This window comes from Alexandromys fortis, unplaced genomic scaffold, assembly GCF_014885135.2.
Source record: "Alexandromys fortis isolate MF-2015 unplaced genomic scaffold, M_Fortis_MF-2015_v1.1 scaffold_207, whole genome shotgun sequence".
Taxonomy (NCBI): domain Eukaryota; kingdom Metazoa; phylum Chordata; class Mammalia; order Rodentia; family Cricetidae; genus Alexandromys; species Alexandromys fortis.
In genome coordinates this window covers 756,319-776,155 of record NW_026068106.1, presented here as the reverse complement: position 1 = coordinate 776,155, position 19,837 = coordinate 756,319, and the positions used below count along the sequence as shown (strand labels likewise).

Here is a 19,837-nt window from a genome sequence, read left to right as displayed (position 1 = left end):
CATAGTACTCTAATGTGTATATATTCCACACTTTCTTCATCCATTCTTTCATTGAAGGGCATCTAGGTTGTTTCCAGGTTCTGGCTATTACAAATAATACTGCTATGAACATAGTTGAACAAATGCTTTTGTCATATGATAGGGCATCTCTTGGGTATATTCCCAAGAGTGGTATTGCTGGGTCCAGGGGTAGGTTGATCCCGAATTTCCTGAGAAACCGAAACACTGATTTCCAAAGTGGTTGCACAAGTTTGCATTCCCACCAGGAATGGATGAGGGTACCCCTTCCTTCACAGCCTCTCCAGCAAAGGCTATCATCGGTGCTTTTGATTTTAGCCATTCTGATAGGTGTAAGATGATATCTCAAAGTTGTTTTGATTTGCATTTCCCTGATTGCTAACCTTCAATTTCATCAAAGAAAGGATAATACAGAGGATATAATATTACCTAAGTAAACAAGAAGTGCATTGTAAGCAACATCCAAAGTTCTAGAATTGACAGAGACATTTTGCTGCCTAGAAAGTTGCCCATGGTCATCATTTTCATATCTCTTGGCTAGCAGTGGAATTGGTTAGTCATGAAATGACTCATGTTTTATCACTTAAAGTATTGTAGATAATTTTTCAAAGTATTGTCACCATTCAAAACATTTAAATTATTTATATATTTATTTATTGCACTCATGGGGATCAAACCAAAGATTGAACTATGAATCTAGTTCATTGATGTACTTTATTTTGCATTTCAAATTTTTTAAAGATAGGGTCTTCCTAAGTTGTCCAAATTGGTCTTGACCTTATTCTTCAATCCAGTCAGGCTGTAGACTTGGTCATATTGCCTTAATTCCATATGTAGCTGGGATTATGTGCCTGCTCCAACTTCCTAGATGTGTTTAAACTATTTTTCATTTTTTCATGGTATAACAATTCTGATCTCCACATTATTTGGCCCAGTCTTCTGTTTACCCAATTGAAAACTGAATAAAATGTAAGTCTACAAAAACTTCCTGATGATTTATACTAATATAAGATGGAGTTAGATTGCTTAGAATTTTAAGATGTTCACAGATAATAAAGTAATGGAAAAGACAGTGGACCAAAAATGTACTTCACTGGATTTTGAAGTTTTGATGTCTACAACAATTTTAAACACTATATTTTTTGTTAATTGATATATTTTTATTTTACTTAGCATGTGCCATACTAAGCTTTATTGTCACACTGTAAACAAATCTTGTTTTTATTGAATCTCTTCTTCCCTTTTTCTCCATTCTCTTGATTTACCCCCTTGCATACTCCCATCCTTTCTTCTTTCATGTCTTCCCTACCTTCCTCAGTATCTTTTTCCCTCCTATACTCCCCTTTCTAATTTCATAGCACATACACACTCTCCTTCCCACTCCCACTTCTGTGTATACACAGAAAGATGAAAGAGATTTGAAGGTGAGTAAGAACATATGCTTTTTGTCTTCCTAAGTTACTTTGCTATTAAAGTATTTTCCAGTTTCATCCATCTTCCTAAAAATTTCATGATTTCATTTTCCTTTGCAGATGAAGAAAATCCATGGCAATTTTATTTACCTCATTGTCAGTATATATTTATCTGATGGTGGACACCCAGGTTGTTTCCATTTCCTTGCTACTGTGAACAGTGCAGCGGTAAACACATATTAAACATTAGAATTTACAGAAGTTTATTTGTCTAGTCCAAACTGTAACACTTTCTGAGTGAAAGGAGTTCTAGCTCTAATAACACTGGATAATACGCATAAGCCAAGGTTGTCCCAGACCACATATATGATTTGATACATAAGGGGAAGCTTTATTATGAACTCCTGCTCATTTGTGAATATATTGTTTTCTTTTTTAGCAAACAAAATGCATTTGCATTGCTCTCACATTTACAAGCAATAGTACATGAATATACATGAATGTAAGTATCAGATTAAATTAAACTCTGTATACTTTTTCTCAAAATGCGTCAAAACAACCATTACAATAGGAAAAAAAAGCCCATCCCCCATCTTTGCAGCATTCTGCATTACAGTTATGCTGATATGCATTGCATTATCAAACTCATATTTCATGCAGTATCAGTATTTAAGGTCTTTTTGTATATACTCTATCATTTTTCTTACTGCTGTACTCATGCTTACAGAGAACTTTTCAACATTAGACATAGAAATGACATTGCTCCAAAATATTAAATCCAAAAGGACATTTCATGTTTGGGTGCTTACTATTATAAGATCCACATCAAAGGGGACAATCTTTATATAGAAAGCACTGTAGTTTCTGAGACACGCTTCCCTTTCTCCTTATTTTCTTTTGTTCCTCCATCCCCTTTCCACTGTAGTCTTCTGTTACCCAACAAGCTAAGCTCACTTATCCTCTTCAGTGTGGTGACTACAGCAAGTGGGAGGCAGAGGCAGGTGGATCTCTGTGAGTTCAATGCCAGCTTGGTCTATATACAGGAAAGCTAGGGCTACACAGCGAAACCCTTTCTTGAACCCTAACCCCCATTTTTTTTGGATATCACCCTTCTTCAGTCATGAGTCTGAGGGGTTATAATCCATTTTTCACTCAGATGAAACTGGTAGAGGTAGCTTCCTTTACAACAGTGACCATGTACTTGGAAGTTTATTAAAATCAACCAAAGTCATTTGCAAACTAATCTTCTATTGGTACTTAATTGTGTCATGGGGCAATGATCATATTTGCTCTTTAATAACTTGAAATCTACTTATATAGACATATCATGTTTGCAATTATCAGATCATTAAGCTTATTAATATGAAAAGGGAATTATTCAATAACTAACTTTAGTACACTAATTAAGATAAATAATGGAAGTACTTCCATAGAAAAATTCAATAAGTTCCAGCAAGATTTAATTTCCACAAAGGCCCAAGCTACCATGTGCCTTTGATTATATAACCTAACACAAGAACCTAGAAATTTTATATAATCTGGTGTAGAAAATGACGTATGCCTCAGTGTCTTATTTCATAACTTCCTCACCAAATATAATGGATAAATATTGGAAGAAAGATAATAATAAATTTCTGTAACTTCTGTTTTTGCTTGAAAGAACAAAGTGAAAACAAATTATATAGAATTTTATATGCAGTGTCAGAGTTGGTCAAGAGTAATCAATCGTTATGGTGTATTAGCTGAATTTTCCCTCTCCTCAGCTTTGACTGTGTTTCCATAATACGAGCACATTTATCCGAGTAAGAAGGGAACCATGGCTCATTCATGGGGTATCAGAGGAGTCTCTGTAGTATCACACATAAGACAGCTCTGACGGACCACATGAAAACTGTTGAAGGACAACATGAGAAACAAATAAAGCTTTGAGATGTACGTCATTGGTTGTGTAGCCATATCAGACATCAAAGGTATATAAATCAATGTAAAAAATACACAAATATAAATTATGCCCATGCCTAAAATAGTGACTCTTAGTCTTGAAACCTAATTTCTCCTTTTCATAGTATGCATTTGCCTCTTGTTTGTTTTTGCAGTCCTGGGTGTTGAGTCCAGAGATTCATGAATGTTAGGCAAGCACTCTTAACAGAAAGTTACATGTCCAGCCTGCTATAATTTATGTTTTGCAATCTGCCTTTTGAGATTATGAAATAAAATTACACGATTGACCTATTTATGTAATTAAAATAATAGAATCATAATTATAATGTCCATACCAAATTAAAAATTTCTTATTAGTTATGTTTGTATCTTAATATATAAAATTTTGCTTCACTTACATCCTGTGACATATTAAATGGATAAGCTAAAGTTATGGCTTGAATGTGTCCCCTAAAGTTCATTTGTTGAAGTTATTATCTTAGGTGAAACAATACTGACAGATGGCATAATTTAAGCAATGCTTAGAAATGGCATTGTGGTTATGGGTGCCAGGATTCCTAGTGACTCAGGAGGATAAGGAGGTGTATTATCAGAGTTCATCAGTGTAAGACCAGATTGGCCAAAATAGAAAAATCCTACCTACGAAAAACAAAAACAGTAAACATGAGCCCTAGGTGATTAGGTCATAAGAGCTCTGCCTTCATGAATTCAGATCATTACTGGAGAGGACTAGTGTCAGATTAATGGGTTTCTGAGAGAATGCTGAATTCTTCCCCTTCTGCAGTAAAGGTTCCATGCATTCTCTTGCCCTTCCATTTCCATGACAGCCAGAAGGTCATCACCTGTGGGCTCACTTAGAATTCCTAGCTTTTACAGTCGAAATAAATAATCTCTGTGCTTTTCAAGAGTTCCATCTCAGGTATTCGGCTAGTGGGCTAAGTCCACAAAGTAGACTAAGGCATCCACAGCTATGTAGAACCCAATGAAAATACAGACAGTAGAGACAGATTCTGAAAGATTTGGGGGTAACTTATGATTTTCAAAGTAACCAATAACATGTAAATGAGTTCGAACTAAACTGAGTCTACTCTTCCCTGGGTCTTCATTCAGAAAAATGTTGCGATAAAAATGTCAGTGTACTGACATTGGAAACAGTATTTTATTCTTATTAATAGAATAGCATTGAGCTCTGAAACAGATATTAGTACATTGCCCTTTATGCTGAGGCATCATTGTTTGACTTGTAAATTGAGGTTGCACAGTTTTTATATGATACTCAACTACTACAAGTAATTGCCATTAATAACTCTGGCAAATTCAAGACACCCATTTGCTTTTCAGTACGAGTTACAGACAGCTCTAATGTCCTTTCTGATAGCCTAGTGTTTACCTTGACTGGAGAGGTGTGCAAGTCCACCAGCTGTTTATTGAGTGTACAGTGCTATGAACAGCTGCAAGCCCACTCCAGCATGGGTGATGACTCACAAATACTGCATCTGTGGAACTCCCTGCCCTACAATAGGCGGCTCCACTAAGGCGTCTCTTCTCCCCCAGAAAGTCTTTGTTGCTTGCCATACCCCTGGCAATGGCCTCCATTGGTCCTGTAACTTTCTGAGTTTTTTTGAGCCTTGAAAGTTTTATGAGCTTCCTGAGCCTTATGAGTTTCCCTTCTGATTCCAGGAGAGAATGCTTCAATTCAGAGAAAACAACTATAAAAGAACAACCCAAACTGTAAGTTACACACGGTCCGAAGAGCTATAGCATAGTATGACTGCCATAACCAGAGGCAAGCGGGGATTCTGAATGGATATTTATTTTTCTGGAGCACTTGGTAACTATATGATACATAACTTTATAATCAATCTTTGCCTATTTACATATGCCCATGCATATGTGTTTCCTTAAAAGAAGTCTTTTCCTACTCAGAATTAAGAGAGAGTCAGGTGAAAATCATAAAGTCTTTGGGCTCATGGTTGGTTTTGCAGACAAATATTTTATTTTGGAAAGTTAGTGATTATTTTCTTTTCCCATGTTTGATATAAAGCCGGAGGTACTCTTGGATTCAAACATGCAATCGGGATGACTTTTATTTTGTAATGGGGTCGTGCAGACAGCGGTTCGTGCACGTGTGGTATGCCAGTCTGATCAATAGCCTGATGAGGCATGACTGTCCTGCACTGCCCGGCCCTACCATTTTCAACCTAATTAGCAGCTGCTCAAAGATGGGAAACAGGTGCAGATCCAGGGCCAGACCAGGGAAGTCTGCCTGTAATTAACAAGGAAAAAAAGGGTCAGATATTGGGAAGAATATCAAATCGGCCCACTGGGGTTAGCATGCTGGCCTCAAAGGCATAGTCACCTGAGATCTTAAGCATGCTAATGTAAATTATGCAAGCTTTCAAACAACGTGGCTGCATAATCAGTTGGCAGAGTGGAAAATGATTTTTTTCCCTGTAAGAGAGTAGGGAAAAGGGTATCTATGAAATTTATTTACTTTTTTTTTTTTTTTTTTTTTTTTTTTTTTTTAGCGTAGTGTGGACTTTAGTGAGGGGAAAATGTAGACTAGTGGTATTTTCTCAGAGGCAACCAAGGATTGTTTGCAAGATGTTCACCAATTAAAATTCCTCAAGAAACAGTTGAAGTTTGTAGGAAAACCTAATAGATTGTTTAGAGAATTACTCTTCTAGAGATGTTTGAAAGTAGATACATTATACACATGAGCTGCTATATAATCATATTGGTTTTGGTCATACGGTTATTTGAATTACTCTACCTAGCACAGTTTCCTTTATCCTAATGGGATAAGGGTTAGACTGAGCTAAAAGAAAGAGGAAAAACTAGATAAATTCCTGATCAATATATAATGAGCAAGGCTGTGTGCCAGACTGATGATTCTGAATGTACTAATCAAGTTTTGAGTGTCAAAGAATTCTTCTTATCGTCACTCATGGAACTTAAAATCCACCCCAGGTTGTGACTTTACACCCAGTCCTTTGAGACTGCCAGTAAGCTGTTTCCTACTCAGTAACAAATATGTTAGGCTCTAAGAATTCCATGGCTCTAGTTGACCTATTCGTGACAGGTCTCAGATATCTTAGCCAGATGAGTTGTTATGGTAAGAAATGTTCCTTGAGCCTCAGATGTTCCTGAGAGCCAAGATTTCATTTCCCACAATTAATAGGCTGGTTTGGCCTTTGTATTGATTTCATTAGTGATAAAACTAAAGGGACAGTCTCACTCAAAAACATCTCTTGAATGTATATTCCTCTTGAAGAGCCAAAGCAGTAATGAGGCAGTTTCATAATCCTCTTCGGAGAGAGGACTGTGAGTACTTTGAACAAAATAAGTTCAACTTACTAGGTAAGTCATCACACAGAGTCCCCACATTGCTGTAGTGCGATTTCAGGTATTTACTTGCAATGTCAGGATGAAATAGAGTATTCTGGTTATAGTATCTGAAATTATTCAATGAAATCACCAGCTTTTCTTTCAGAACTTCTTTGCAATAATTTCACTGGTTCAATAAAAGTGTTTAAACCTGCAAGTTTTTAAAAACAAGTTTAAAAACTGAGCTGTCATTTTTCCACATATGTACCATGTCCTAGAATGTGATGATCTTATTTACCTTTACAGTGACATTAAAGTCTTGGGGATGTCACCCCGTGCCTGGAAATCACGTCTCAGAAATTTTAATTTTCACAGGAAAGTAAGTATCAACAATGGAGGAAGAGGTTGTTAGCTTAGTTTAGGCCTTCTTCTTGATTATATCTCTCTGTGCACCCCAGTCTGGATTGAGCTTTTGATCTTGTTTGAGTCTTCTAATGCTAAGATTACACTCAGTTTAGAGCACACCCTTTAAATGCATCCTGTTACCTTTGAAGATGCAGGAGGATAGGCAGAAGCTATACGTCTTGGGATTTTGCCACTATCATAATCTGACTCTGAGTTGATTAGGAGAGATTGGAGGATGCCAGTTGAATTTTAGGCACTGATTCTGGGGCCGGATGCTGGATGACAGAAACAGAGTTTAGGATGTGCAGTTTCAGGACTAAACCATGGTAAGTTTCCTTGAATGCAATGGTTTATATCAAAGTTTCTCAACATTGTCTCTAGTGTTATTTTTCAAGGATTATTCTTTATTCTGTAGGTATGAGAAGGGATTATTTTCAGAAATTTTAGAAGCATACAGGCTTTTACTGATTAAATGCAAATACCATGTTTCTCTCCATCTTAAACGTCTGTACCACAATACATAGCCACCAGATATTATTTTATAAGTGCAGGACATTAAAATATATTGGAAAAGTCTTCAATAAAATTATTTCATCCCTTTTGTCAAAAACTCAAGTTTAAATAGGACAGTTTTCTTTAAATCACTGTTAAGTAACTTTAAACTCGGATTGATGTTCCCAGGTCATCGTGACTTACAATCATCCTCACTCTTTATGTTCAGTAAACACTATGCTAACACATGTGCCTTGTAGGGCTAACACGGTCTCACTGTTGTCCCCCAGCATGCTGCATTTATTAACAGGAAAATACGAAACGTTATTTTATAAAAAGCAGTAAATACAGCAGAATCGTTTAACATTTCCATCAAGTTCAACAGCTGCCCTCAAACCTTCTTTTAAAATTCATAGGTTCAAAATAGACATGCTAAGATTTATAAAAATAGATTTGTCTGTCACTTCAAATTTCACATTTTTTCTTTTTTCTTTCTTTTTTTTTTTAAACAAGTTGTGTCTCAATGAAAATTTTCACGTAGGTTGAACATCTGAGCATCTGGCAATTGGAAGATAATCATGGCTTCCATGGTTTGGAGTCAGACGACAAAGGGTAATTGGAGAAGATGGTCTTTGGCTTGAATAGCCTAAATGATTTTATCTCACTCATCCTGACGATAGGATATATAAAATCAGTTGCATTTTCTGGCAAGAAAGATTGAAGAACAAAAATGTTGACTTCTGTGGCTAACTTCATATGTCACCTTAGGAGTTCGAGTTTGGTGCTAAAATCCTGACTCCTCCTTTATAGCATTTATGGACACTTCTTTGTCTATTTGGGACTTCAGTTACTCAGCTTTAATAGAACAAAGCTCACCAGGGCCTGCTACTTCAGTGTGCTCCACGGACAAGCAACCTCGGGATCAACTACCTGTTTCTTCAAACTATGGCATTTTAGATTTCATCCTTGTCTTCTGGAATTGGAAGGCATGTTTGAAGAGCCTGCAAGAAGTGTGTTGGGTAAAGGGGCTTGCTATACAATCTTTATGAGGTAAGTTCTAACCCTGGGATCCATGCAAAGGTGGAAGGAGAGAGCTGACTCTGCAAAGTAGTTCCCTGACCTCCACATGTGCACCATGATATCGATCTTCCTCACCATGCATTTCCATACACAATATTACAGAGCTGTAAAGTGTCTGTGTGCCATGTCTGAAGAGCTCAGATGACTCCTATGAACACTGCACTCCAAACAGTCCCAGGTTTAAGGTTCTCAATGATTCTCTCTAGTTACAGCACTACCAATGTGAACACAGAGAATTTCCCTTGAAGAAGAGCTGGCCTGGAATATGCCACCGAATGAATAAGCAAATAAAGATGAAGACATTTTGACAAAGCAGGACTGCAAGCTGCCTTAAGAAAGAGGACCTTCAACCCTCAGGAACCCTCCTGTCCGTGTTATCAGGGGCTCAGGTTTTTCCTCAACAACCAAATCATGACGATCCTGCCTTCTTGCACCCATTTTCTTCTTTTAAAGACGGTGATCTAATTTTTTATAATGGAAGTTACTTGCTCTTGACTTTTATGTGGCACAATCAATAACCCAAGCTGTCTCTTCCCTTGCAGTGGCTTCCTTTCCCCCCTCTCCACCCGCCCGTCCAGACCTCCCATTACTGCCAGGCCATTTACACCATCTGCTCATTAAGTGTCTGTTGATGGGAGGATGGAGGACACCTGCTGACCACGAAGTCAGGCCAATACACGGAGGAAAATCAGCAAAGTGGTACGAAGTGTAAAATAGATTGGATCTCGGAAGTCCGGAGGGTCAAATTTCAGAGAAAGGAGGGACAAATGAAGCAGGTCGAGTTTCTGAGGCCCAGAGCTGCCTTTTTATTTCTTGACCTTGTGCCCTCTGAGCACTGCCCTTGGAAGCAGAGGCACATGCGTTTTCTGCTGACTGGTTTCTCAGAGTAAAACAAATGGTATACGGGGTGCCTTCTTGGGGCACCTGTTGGACTAAAGGCTGCTGAATTCCTGAAAGGCCATCTGTGAGTCCAGGTTGCTAGCTAGGTCATTCCTTCTAATTCCACAGAATATGCCCAGTCAACTGTTTATCGTTTCCAAAAGTACGCTCCCACTGAAAGACCCAAGTATAACCTGCAGAAACATGGCCAGAGGGCTGCTTTCTAGAACACAGGGCCCCAGAGAATCAAATTAGGATGTACAGCCCTTGCTTTACTCCACAGAGCTCCAGCAGCCAGTCATGCCTCTCCTGGGCTCAGAATATCTTCAAATCACCTGCCGCCTGCTTAGGTCATGGTTTCTATTTACAACATGAAGCTGCATCAGTTCTGTTTCTAGTTTATAAGTTACGAGTCTGTTATCAGTTTTATGGCATTTGGAGTCATTTTACTGAACAGTGTACACTGATCAAATGAGCATTTAAGCCAGAACCCTTGCTTATAAACGTCTCGTGGGACCAAGCACAGAATAGTCAACGTCCTGTTTCAAATTCCTTGTCCCTAGCATGGGGTATCAACAGCAACCTGCCTTATAGGTTTGTTTTAAAAACTACATTAATACATGTGGAAGAATAGAGAAGTAGATTCTCACAGAGTGTTAACTTCTAAGCAAGTGTCTGCTATTGTTATTGGAGCAGTAAGATCATTGGGAAACTTGTTTTCTTTCATTTCCACCCACGGGGAAGAGAGGCTAATTAAAGAAACTGTTATGATCAGCATTTGTATGGATTCCAGGCTCAAAGGCAAGGTGATAAACCTCTCCCATTTTCCCATTTCCCGCCGTCTTTCTTTCCATTATCTTATTATTTGATTCCCACTTCTTTTAGAGAAAATAAGAAAACAAAAGAAATCTATGTAATGATTCTTTCCTATGGTGTCTTCCTTGTCAGCATCTGCTTCATCACTGGAAGGTATTGATGTATTGAAGGTTCCCTCAAGCTTGCTCGAGCAGGGAATTAACTTCAAGCTCAGCGATGTGAAGGGGCTCTGCAGAGCTGAAGTATCATGCTGCCCTTAAAGCCAAGTCCAGCCCTGTACAGGTCAAGTCACAGACAGGTCTTGGAACTAGTGTGATTCAAAGCAGAAGGGTGTTTGTGTGAGGGGAGCAGAGGTGAGAGACAGATAGACAGAGACAAAGAGACACAGGGAGATATAGAGAGACTTTCATTCCCCACTTTAGATAAATGCATGGCAACCAAAAGTATTTATTGTTCTACTTATAAAGAATTGTGCACATGCACTGATCACCAGTCACTCATATAAATCCTTAGCTGAAGTGAATATAATCATGGCATCCTGGAAGAACTGACTGTCATCTGTATGACCTAAGTGGGGCTACTGATTGTTCCTGTCAAGAGAGCTGAACATCAGCCAACTTTCTAAGTTTTAAGGAGAACTCTAGAAATCTGGATTTTAAAAAATCACATGGAATTTCCATGTTTTAAACATCATCTGAAATCTACATAGCACAGTGGATCTTAGCCATAAGCTTCAATATGTCATTACGCTGTAGTCACTGAGTTCTAGCGTGTATCTGAAAAGGTCCCACGAAGACTCAGGTGTTATTGTGTTGTACTAGAAAGTGAAGGGACATTTGAGAGGTCATGGTGTCTGTGGCATTGCAGACTCTATAAGGCAGTTGTTCTCAACCTGCCTATTGCTGTGACCCTTAAATACAGTTACCATGTTTTGATGTCCCCCACCCATAAAATTACTTTTCTTGCCCCTTCATAACTGTAATTTTGTTAAGAATCACGATGTAAAATCTGTGTTTTCTGATAGTCTAAAGTGACCTCTGAGAAAGGGTTGCTTGACCCACTAAAGGGATTGTGACCCATAGGTTGAGAACCACAGCCCGAAAGAACTGCAGGGTGCTGTTCTCTTTCCTTTCACCTACAGAGTTAGTAACTTTCTTTCTTTGCCTATTCCCAACTTGTGTTGTGTCTCTTTACCACAAGTTAAAAGAATTGACCCGTCCCATCTGTGAGGCCAAATATGAGGATTATGTCAGATATTCTATTAGATTAACAGAAAGAAAGCTGGCTAAAGCATATCTCAGTAACTTTTAAGATTCTCTTAGAGCAGCGGAAGCAACAAGACACAGAGGGCCCTTGCCTGACCCCTGTGTGTCTCTAGGATGGTGGCGAGAAACACCAGAGAGGCCCCAGACCACAGCAGGAGAGACACCAGAGGCCTCACCTCTATCCACGTATCATGGGCTGGGTGGGCGCCGCTATGATGAACAAGCACGCGGTGGATAGAGGACAGAGAAAGGAAAGCGGAAGGGTTTGTGTGCTGTGAAGGGAGTTGGAACTGGAGATGGGAGAGTGCTGAGGATCAGCCTGTGAGGCCTGCGCAGACACCTGAGGCCAAGGAGATGTTCTGGTCCATGCTGAGGTCAAGGACCATGTCTGGGTCTGTGACCCTATAAAGCAGGGATCCGCGTCGATGTTCATGGTCCATGTCACCACCAAAGGCCATGTGATGTCTCCTGGTCTGGCATGCTTCCTGGGGCCATGTTGTTTACCAAGGATTGCATAGTACTGTCTGTTCTCTTCACTGGCTATGGCACTCCGGAGATCCTGCCTTGTCCCTGCCGGCTGAAGTGCTTGGGAAAGCAGGCCCCCACCTTGCCTGGGTAGCACAGGACAGCTGGCTCTGGTAGTAGAGGTAAAGTACTGAGGGTGTCAACTTGGGATAGTTGCCCCCAGCCCTGGTCTGCTGTGTGGTGGCATGGGCACAGGAGAGATGACCTCACTACCTTCCTGTCGCATTTATGGCAGGCAGGAGAGCTAGCCCTGAGAGCTGGAGAAGTGTTCCCACTCCTTGCTGGTTACAGCACCCAGGAAAGCGGGACAGCACGGAAGAGCTTGCCCTGGTAACATGGCTGTGGTTGAGCCAGTGAACAGAGGAAGTGAACACAGGAGAGCTGACACTGCGCCCTCTAGACGCAGCACTCGGGAGAGCAGGCGGCACAGTGGAGCTGCGGTACTGGTACTGGTGCAGGGAAGCCAGCCCTAAGGAAATGAGCATGGGAGAGCTGACCCCTTCCCTAGCCTATGCAGTGTGGGAGAGCAGGCCCTTGTGTCACAGGAGTAGGGCTGTGGCGGATGGGCTGACCAACTCAGCAAGCAGGCCCAGATCAGGGCTCTCAGTTGGTCCATTCCAACATCTACCACAACGAAGAACTGCTGGAGTGCACGAAGGTTTCAGCTGTGGAGAAGCAAAGCTACAGGATCTACATGACACAGGATAGCTACAAGATATCTGAGAGGAGTCCTGGTAAGGATCCAATATTGATAATGTGGCAGAAACTCAAAGGCCTAGAACCAGACCCATGACTTACTGCAGTGAACATTTGCAAGTAAAGCTGCTTGGATAAAAGGGTAGACTAGGTGACACACTGTAGCTTCCACTGGGTCATTTTTCTGCTTAATTAGCATTTTCATTTTTATTACTTTTTTTGTTCTCTTCTTCAGAGGAGGTTGTAAGTGTGGAGGATGGATATGGAAGGATGGAGAAATGAGTGGGATGCATGATTTGAAATTCACAAAGAATCAATAAAACATTAAAAAAGAGAGAATTTCATGTGCATCTGATAAAGGCCTGGGCTATGGAGGTAGAGGTAAATAGAAATGGGGTTAAAGAGATTAATAGAGAGGGGTGTGTGTGTGTGTGTGTGTGTGTGTGTGTGTGTGAATGGAGAAAGAGAGAGAGAGAGAGAGAGAGAGAGACTAAAACTGATTTCCATTTGAAGATTTGAACAGTTAATTTTTTAAAAAATTTACTTTGAAATTATTTTAGATGTTCAGAAAGCTGAAAATGTAGTACAAAAACTTCTCTCTTATCATTTACTTAGATTTCCCAAATTGAACTTAGGTTTACTGTGTTTGATTTGTCCTTAGGTCTCATTCTATGTCTGTCCATGTTTTTGCAAATTCTCTGGAACTACTTGAAGGTTCAGTGTCCTACTTTTAAACATTTAGTATATTTATCCCAAACAAGAATGTGTTTTTCTGTACCACCGTGCAATTGTCCAAAAGGAGATGGTCACACACTATTATCTAAATATGAGTTTATACAGATTTTGTAGCCAAGTTTCTTTGCAGCTAAGAAAAGTTTCAGGTTCCAGATTTAAGAGTCTGGAACATACTGCATTTTGTAACCATGCTTTACTCATATACTTCAATTATTATTTTTTGGTTGTGAGAAAATACCTCCCACGTTTCTTTCATAATAAGCATCAAACCTGTTTTGTATATTGATATTTCAGAGCATAGGGTATCCATCAATATTTCAGAAGATAAAATATAGCCTTTTGGTGGAGGTTTGTTTAATATGTGCTAAGGACTGAATTTCAGTAGTTCTGGGTAGGTAGGAACATCAAGAGGAACCTCTGAGTTTGTGGTACAAGTTTGACTGAATGAAGACATTTGAAGAGGACCATTTCTTTGCTCAGGAAGAGAAATGTTTCCTATGTGAGGTACTTGAGCACTAGCTGTGCTGATTCCCCTGCAGGCTTCACAGCAGGCAGGGAAAAGTGATCCATGAAGAGACAAGAATAAAATTTGGATCAGCCAATTCTGTTCTAGAAGTGCTGGACCAGGGTTTCTAGAGTCTGGCCCAGATAATTTTACTTTAGCCATATTTAAGTACAGCATGATTTTTGAAAAAAAGTATTTAGATGACACATAACTCGGTTCCAAGTGCACAACAATTTAAGACATGTTGACACTGAGATTCCTTACGAAGTACAGCTGCTTTCTTTCATAAGAACAGATACTGTTGACTCTGAGATAGTGCCCAAGATTTAGGGTCTAGGGAGTTTGGCTGACATAAACATAATGCCTGTGGGTGTTGGGATTGGTCTGGCCCTAAGATAATTTAGATGTCACTTTAGCTGTTGTAAAGCACAATTGACTTCATTCATAAGAGTGGGTTTTATGATCTAAAACCAATGCTCAAGATTTAGGGGAAAAGGTCTTGGATAAGTAAAAAAAAATTCTGGGAAATACAGGCAGAGCTTGTCTCCTCACACAGCAGAGGATCAGCAAGTTGTAAAACTACAAAACTACATCAGCAGTAAAAAACAATGACTTCTTGAACTTTGGAAGCAAATGGACGGAAATAGAAAACACTATCCTGAGTGAGGTAAGCCAGATCCAAAAAGAGGAACATGGGATGTACTCACGCATATTTGGTTTCTAGCCATAAATAAAGGATATTGAGCCTATAATTTGTGATCCTAGAGAAGCTAAATAAGAATGTGAACCCAAAGAAAAACATATGGGCATCCTCCTGGATATTAACCTTTATCAGGCAATGAAAGGAGACAGAGACCCACATTGGAGCACTGGACTGAAATCCCAAGGTCCAAATCAGGAGCAGAAGGAGAGAGAGCACGAGCAAGGAACTCAGGACTGCGAGGGGTGTACCCACACACTGAGACAATGGGGATGTTCTATCGGGAACTCACCAAGGCCAGATGGCCTGGGTCTGAAAAAGCCTGGGATAAAACCGGACTCGCTGAACATAGCAGACAATGAGGACTACTGAGAACTCAAGAACAATGGCACTGGGTTTTGATCCTACTGCACGTACTGGCTTTATGGGAGCCTAGGCAGTTTGGATGCTCACCTTACTAGACCTGGATGGAGGTGGGTGGTCCTTGGACTTCCCACAGGGCAGTGAACCCTGACTGCTCTTTGGGCTGACGAGGGAGGGGGACTTGAGTGGGGGAGAGGGACGGAAAGGGGAGGCGGCGGTGGGGAAGAGACAGAAATCTTTAATAAATAAATAAATAAATTAAAAAAAAAAGAAAAAAGATTTTATAAGAAAAGTAGAATACAGGCAAATGAATGAAAATATTAACCTAAGAAGATAGTTCTGAGTTACAATTCTTTTTCTATGAAATAAGAAGCAATTGTTTATTCAATTTTTATTAGTTCTTTGAGAATTTCAACGCATTGATTGTATTTATCATCTCAATTCAAGTCCTCGCCTCCTAGATCTACCTCCTCCCTACAGTCCATACCTTCCCAATTTTGTGTCCTCTTAAACACACACACAAACACACACACACAAGCACACACATGCACACCATGTCCAATTTGTGCTGTCTGTATGTTCTTGCATACATGGCCTTCTATTGGAGCATGGTTTGTTGGCGGAAGTGGTTTGTTCATTCCCACCCACTCAGCCTCAAAATAACCACACAGAAACTATATTAAATTGGTGCTAATGTGGTCAACTAAATCCACATCATACCCGAGAGTACTTATAAAACATTCTAGACACACAAAGAAAACAAAGTTTAGCCACATTCTCCCCCACCTCCCTTGGATGGGCTCTGTTCACTGTTGGCAAGCAGGGGCATCACGGGTCCTTTTAAAGAGGTGCAGTAAAAACTGTGTGGCTTCTTAAAAATGGCAGCTTCTGTTGACAAATAGCTCTGATTCTTTTGGGAGGTCCAGACATCGAGCATTTGAGTGGGGTTTGTGACCAGAGTGCTACAGCTTGCTTAATGGCAACATAGACCTGTTGTGTGCCTGAAAATGGGGCCATGAGCATGGCTCTCAGCGCCAGTGAATGTGTCTCTGCCATGTTGGAATGGGCGGAGCAATCCGGCAGGACTGCAGAGTTGGTACTAGCCATGCCTGCTTAGCATTTTTAAAAACAAGTGCTCCTGGTCAAAAATTATTACAGATATTCAATAAAGACAGATTAAGACAGATATAGACCTCTAAATGGGTCAAAAAAAATCATCCCGAGTGAAGCCACCCAGACCCTAAAAGACAAATATGGCATGTATTCACTTCTATGTGGATGTTAGCTTTTAAGCCTCCAAAAGTCATTTTATAATCCAAATAACCACAGATGTTAGGTCTAGGGTAAGGAACTGGGGAGATACTCATTTGGTCAGGAAAAAAAAAAACACAATAGAGAGAAAGGACAAAGAATGGAATCAGAGAATTAAATGGAAAGGGGGGAGGGAAGAGGTAAAGGAGGATATGGAAAGAGCTACCTTTTACAGGTCATTTATGGGTTATATGAAAACCTACTCCACCCCCCCCCCCCAGCAGAACTTTTTTTTTTCCCAGACAGGGTTTCTCTGTAGCTTTGGAGCCTGTCCTGGAGCTAGCTCTTGTAGACCAGGCTGGCCTTGAACTCATAGAGATCCACCTGACTCTACCTCCCAAGTGCTGGGATTACCCTAGCAGAACTACATAAAACAACTAAACAACAAAGGAGACAAAGCCCTGAATCTCTCTCCACCAAATGATCTCTCTCCACCAAATGAAACCTGCAGTGACAGGTTTAGGTTATATTCGACTGATAGATAGCCATAAGGGCCCCATGGAAAACCCAAACAATTCAGGGTTTTTTTTTTTTTTTCCAAGGTTATTGATTGCTCTCAGCAAACTGATGATAAGGCCCTATTGATGAGGACAACACTTACATATTCCACTAAACACGTTGAACTTGAGCTGGTGCCTAACTAGAGCCTTCAACTGTACTGACCGGTGTTCATAGTACTGGAAGTGCTCGGTATGCTACCAGAGGAACAAGATAAACACCAACCAAACTAAAAGCCCTTTGGCCTACAATGCTTACTTGCATTAAAGATAATTTGGCGTGCCTTTTCCGGTGGTGGCGCCGCACGGTGAAGACGTTGTGTTCATACTCGCAGCTACGCCGTCCAAGGGTCCGCTGCAGTCCATGCAAGTCTTCGGATGCAAGAAGACAAGCCACAGCCGTGATGCACTGCAAATGGGGAAATGGGCTCGCCAAGGTGAACGGACGTCCCCTGGAGATGATTGATCGAGCCGTGTACACTGCAGTACAAGTTACTGGAGCCAGTTCTGGTGCTGGGCAAGGAGCAATTCACCGGTGTGGATATCCGGGTCCCTGTGAAGGGTGGTGGTCATGTGGCCCAAATTTATGCTATCCGACAGTCCCTCTCCAAAGCCCTGGTGGCCTATTACCTAAAGTCTGTGGATGAGGCCTCTAAGAAGGAGATCAAAGATACCTTCATCCAGTATGATCCCACCCCGCTTGTAGCTGATCCTCAACGCTGTGAATCCAAAAAGTTCGGAGCTCCTGGTGCGCGTGCTCGATACCAGAAATCCTACCGATAAGCCCAACTCAAGGATCAGGATTGACCTTTGTAATAAACATCCTAGAGTTTTAATACTTCTTTTTCTGTGTTTGGTCTTTTTGAGACATGGTCCCTATGTTAAAGCCCTAACTGTCCCTGGAACTCATTGTGTAGACCAGACGGGCCTCAAACTCAAAGGTGTGAGCCACCACATCCAGCCACTTTAAAAAGCATCTTCTCTGGTCCATGTGTGGTTTGTGGAGGTGGCAAGAAGAGGGATTTGGCTTAGTTTGTTGTGCAGTGCATTGTGGGTGAAGCCCAGGGGATACAGCTTAGCCTGTACACGGTTTTTATGGATATGTGTAAGTGCATGCAGACACCCTCCTGGTTTGTTCAATCGCTGCCTACCTTATTTTTATTTAAAAATTCTAAGTTTAAAAAAACAGATAATCTGATGCAATAGTTGTATAAAAGTTGTGGGGGAAACCAAATACTTTCCAATTGGATATAATGCCTACCCCATAAAATGGAACCCATGCCTAACATTGGACAGGTGGCCAAGAACATGAGATTAGATACAAACCACACACTTAAGGGCAGACTTCATGCTTATCAGTGACTTAGGGGAAAATTGGATACTACTGTTATGCTTAAAGGACATAGCAATAAAATGTAATAAAACATCTCTTAATGACATTCTACTATACTCATAGGTCATCATCAGAAATGCTTCCTTCTGCAGTAGAGGGAAACAAAGACAGAGACCCACAACTGGAGAAGGTAAGGAGAGTGGGAGACCTTGGAACACTCAGTCCTAAATGGGACGCCTCCATGAAATCCTTCTCCTCTGGGCTTGTGGGACCTAGTGTAAGGAGAAACAAGAAGAGTCATTTATTTGGAAGATAAAAAGGAAAAGATGTGTTTTAGACACAACAGACTGTCATATATGAACTCAGAGAGAGTTCACAATATAAACTTAGAGCAGTATGCATACAGTCTGAACTTGTCTAAGGCAACAGGGTACCAGTATAGAGACAGAAAGTAAAAACAAGCTCCCATCCCTAAGCCAGAAGCTATGTCCAATTGACAACTGCTTGCTTTGGGATATTTGTACACTGTGTGAATGTTATTGCTGTGCACAGTGTAATAAAAAGCTGTACAGTCAATAGCTATGCAAGAAGATTAGGCAGGATTTCTGGGGAAGAGGCATGCAGGAGAAGCCAGGAGACATGGAGAGGAAACAGGAAGTGCAAGATGGAAGAGAAGCAATGCTATGTAATAGAACATAGATTCATATAAATGGGTTAATTTAAGTTATAAGAACTAGATAGGAACAAGTCTAAACTATTGACTGAGATTTCATAATTAATAAGAAGTCTCCATGTCATTATTTGGGAGCCAGGGCACAGAAAAATACTCATTATAACTACTTGTAAAGAAAAGGTATTTTTTTTCCCAGTAGAATCTACTGGGGCTACAAAATACACTTAAGGGCAGACTCCTTGCATTTCAGTAGTTGGCCAGCACAAAATGAACTCAGTACTATTTTTGGAGGGTTCTTATTTCATAATACTTTGTTTGGACACTTTTATATTTTAGTCTTATAGATCTTTCACTTGTATATTATGGTTTCCAATTTTGTGTTTTCATGGGGATTTCTATGTGCACAAGTGTGTTGTGTCCGTATCTATATACATTTCTTTTGGCTCTTTCTTTTTGTTTTGTCCCATTCAGGTTTTTTGTTTCTGCTTTTTATTTCTTATTTTCTTTGTTTGTTGTTTGCTTGTTTTCTAAGGAGGGAGAGAAAGAAAGAGTGTGGAATTGGGTGACTGGGGAGGTGATGAGGATCTGGGAAAATTTAGGGAAAAGAGAACAGAGATCAGATTGTATGTTGTGAAAAAAATCAATTTTCAATAAAAATTAAAATTATAAGGAAGGTATTCTGTGGAAATGCTTTATGAATCTCAGAAATTCGAGCAGCCTTGGAGAGCAGGCTTTTGAAAAGGGCAGGCATGTCCTAGCTGAAATCATTGATTTGCCAGCCAATGTTGTAATATATTCAAAACTTTGCTCCGGGAGTTCAGATTCTTCATTTGCAAAATGGAGGATCATCTTACTCGCCTCTTA

General features: G+C 40.2%; 1 pseudogene; it reads left to right on the top strand.

The window, feature by feature from the left end:
- Window positions 1-17,750, top strand: part of LOC126489675 (40S ribosomal protein S16-like) — a 49,159-nt pseudogene extending 31,409 nt beyond the window's left edge.
- Window positions 17,751-19,837: the final 2,087 nt, after the last annotated feature.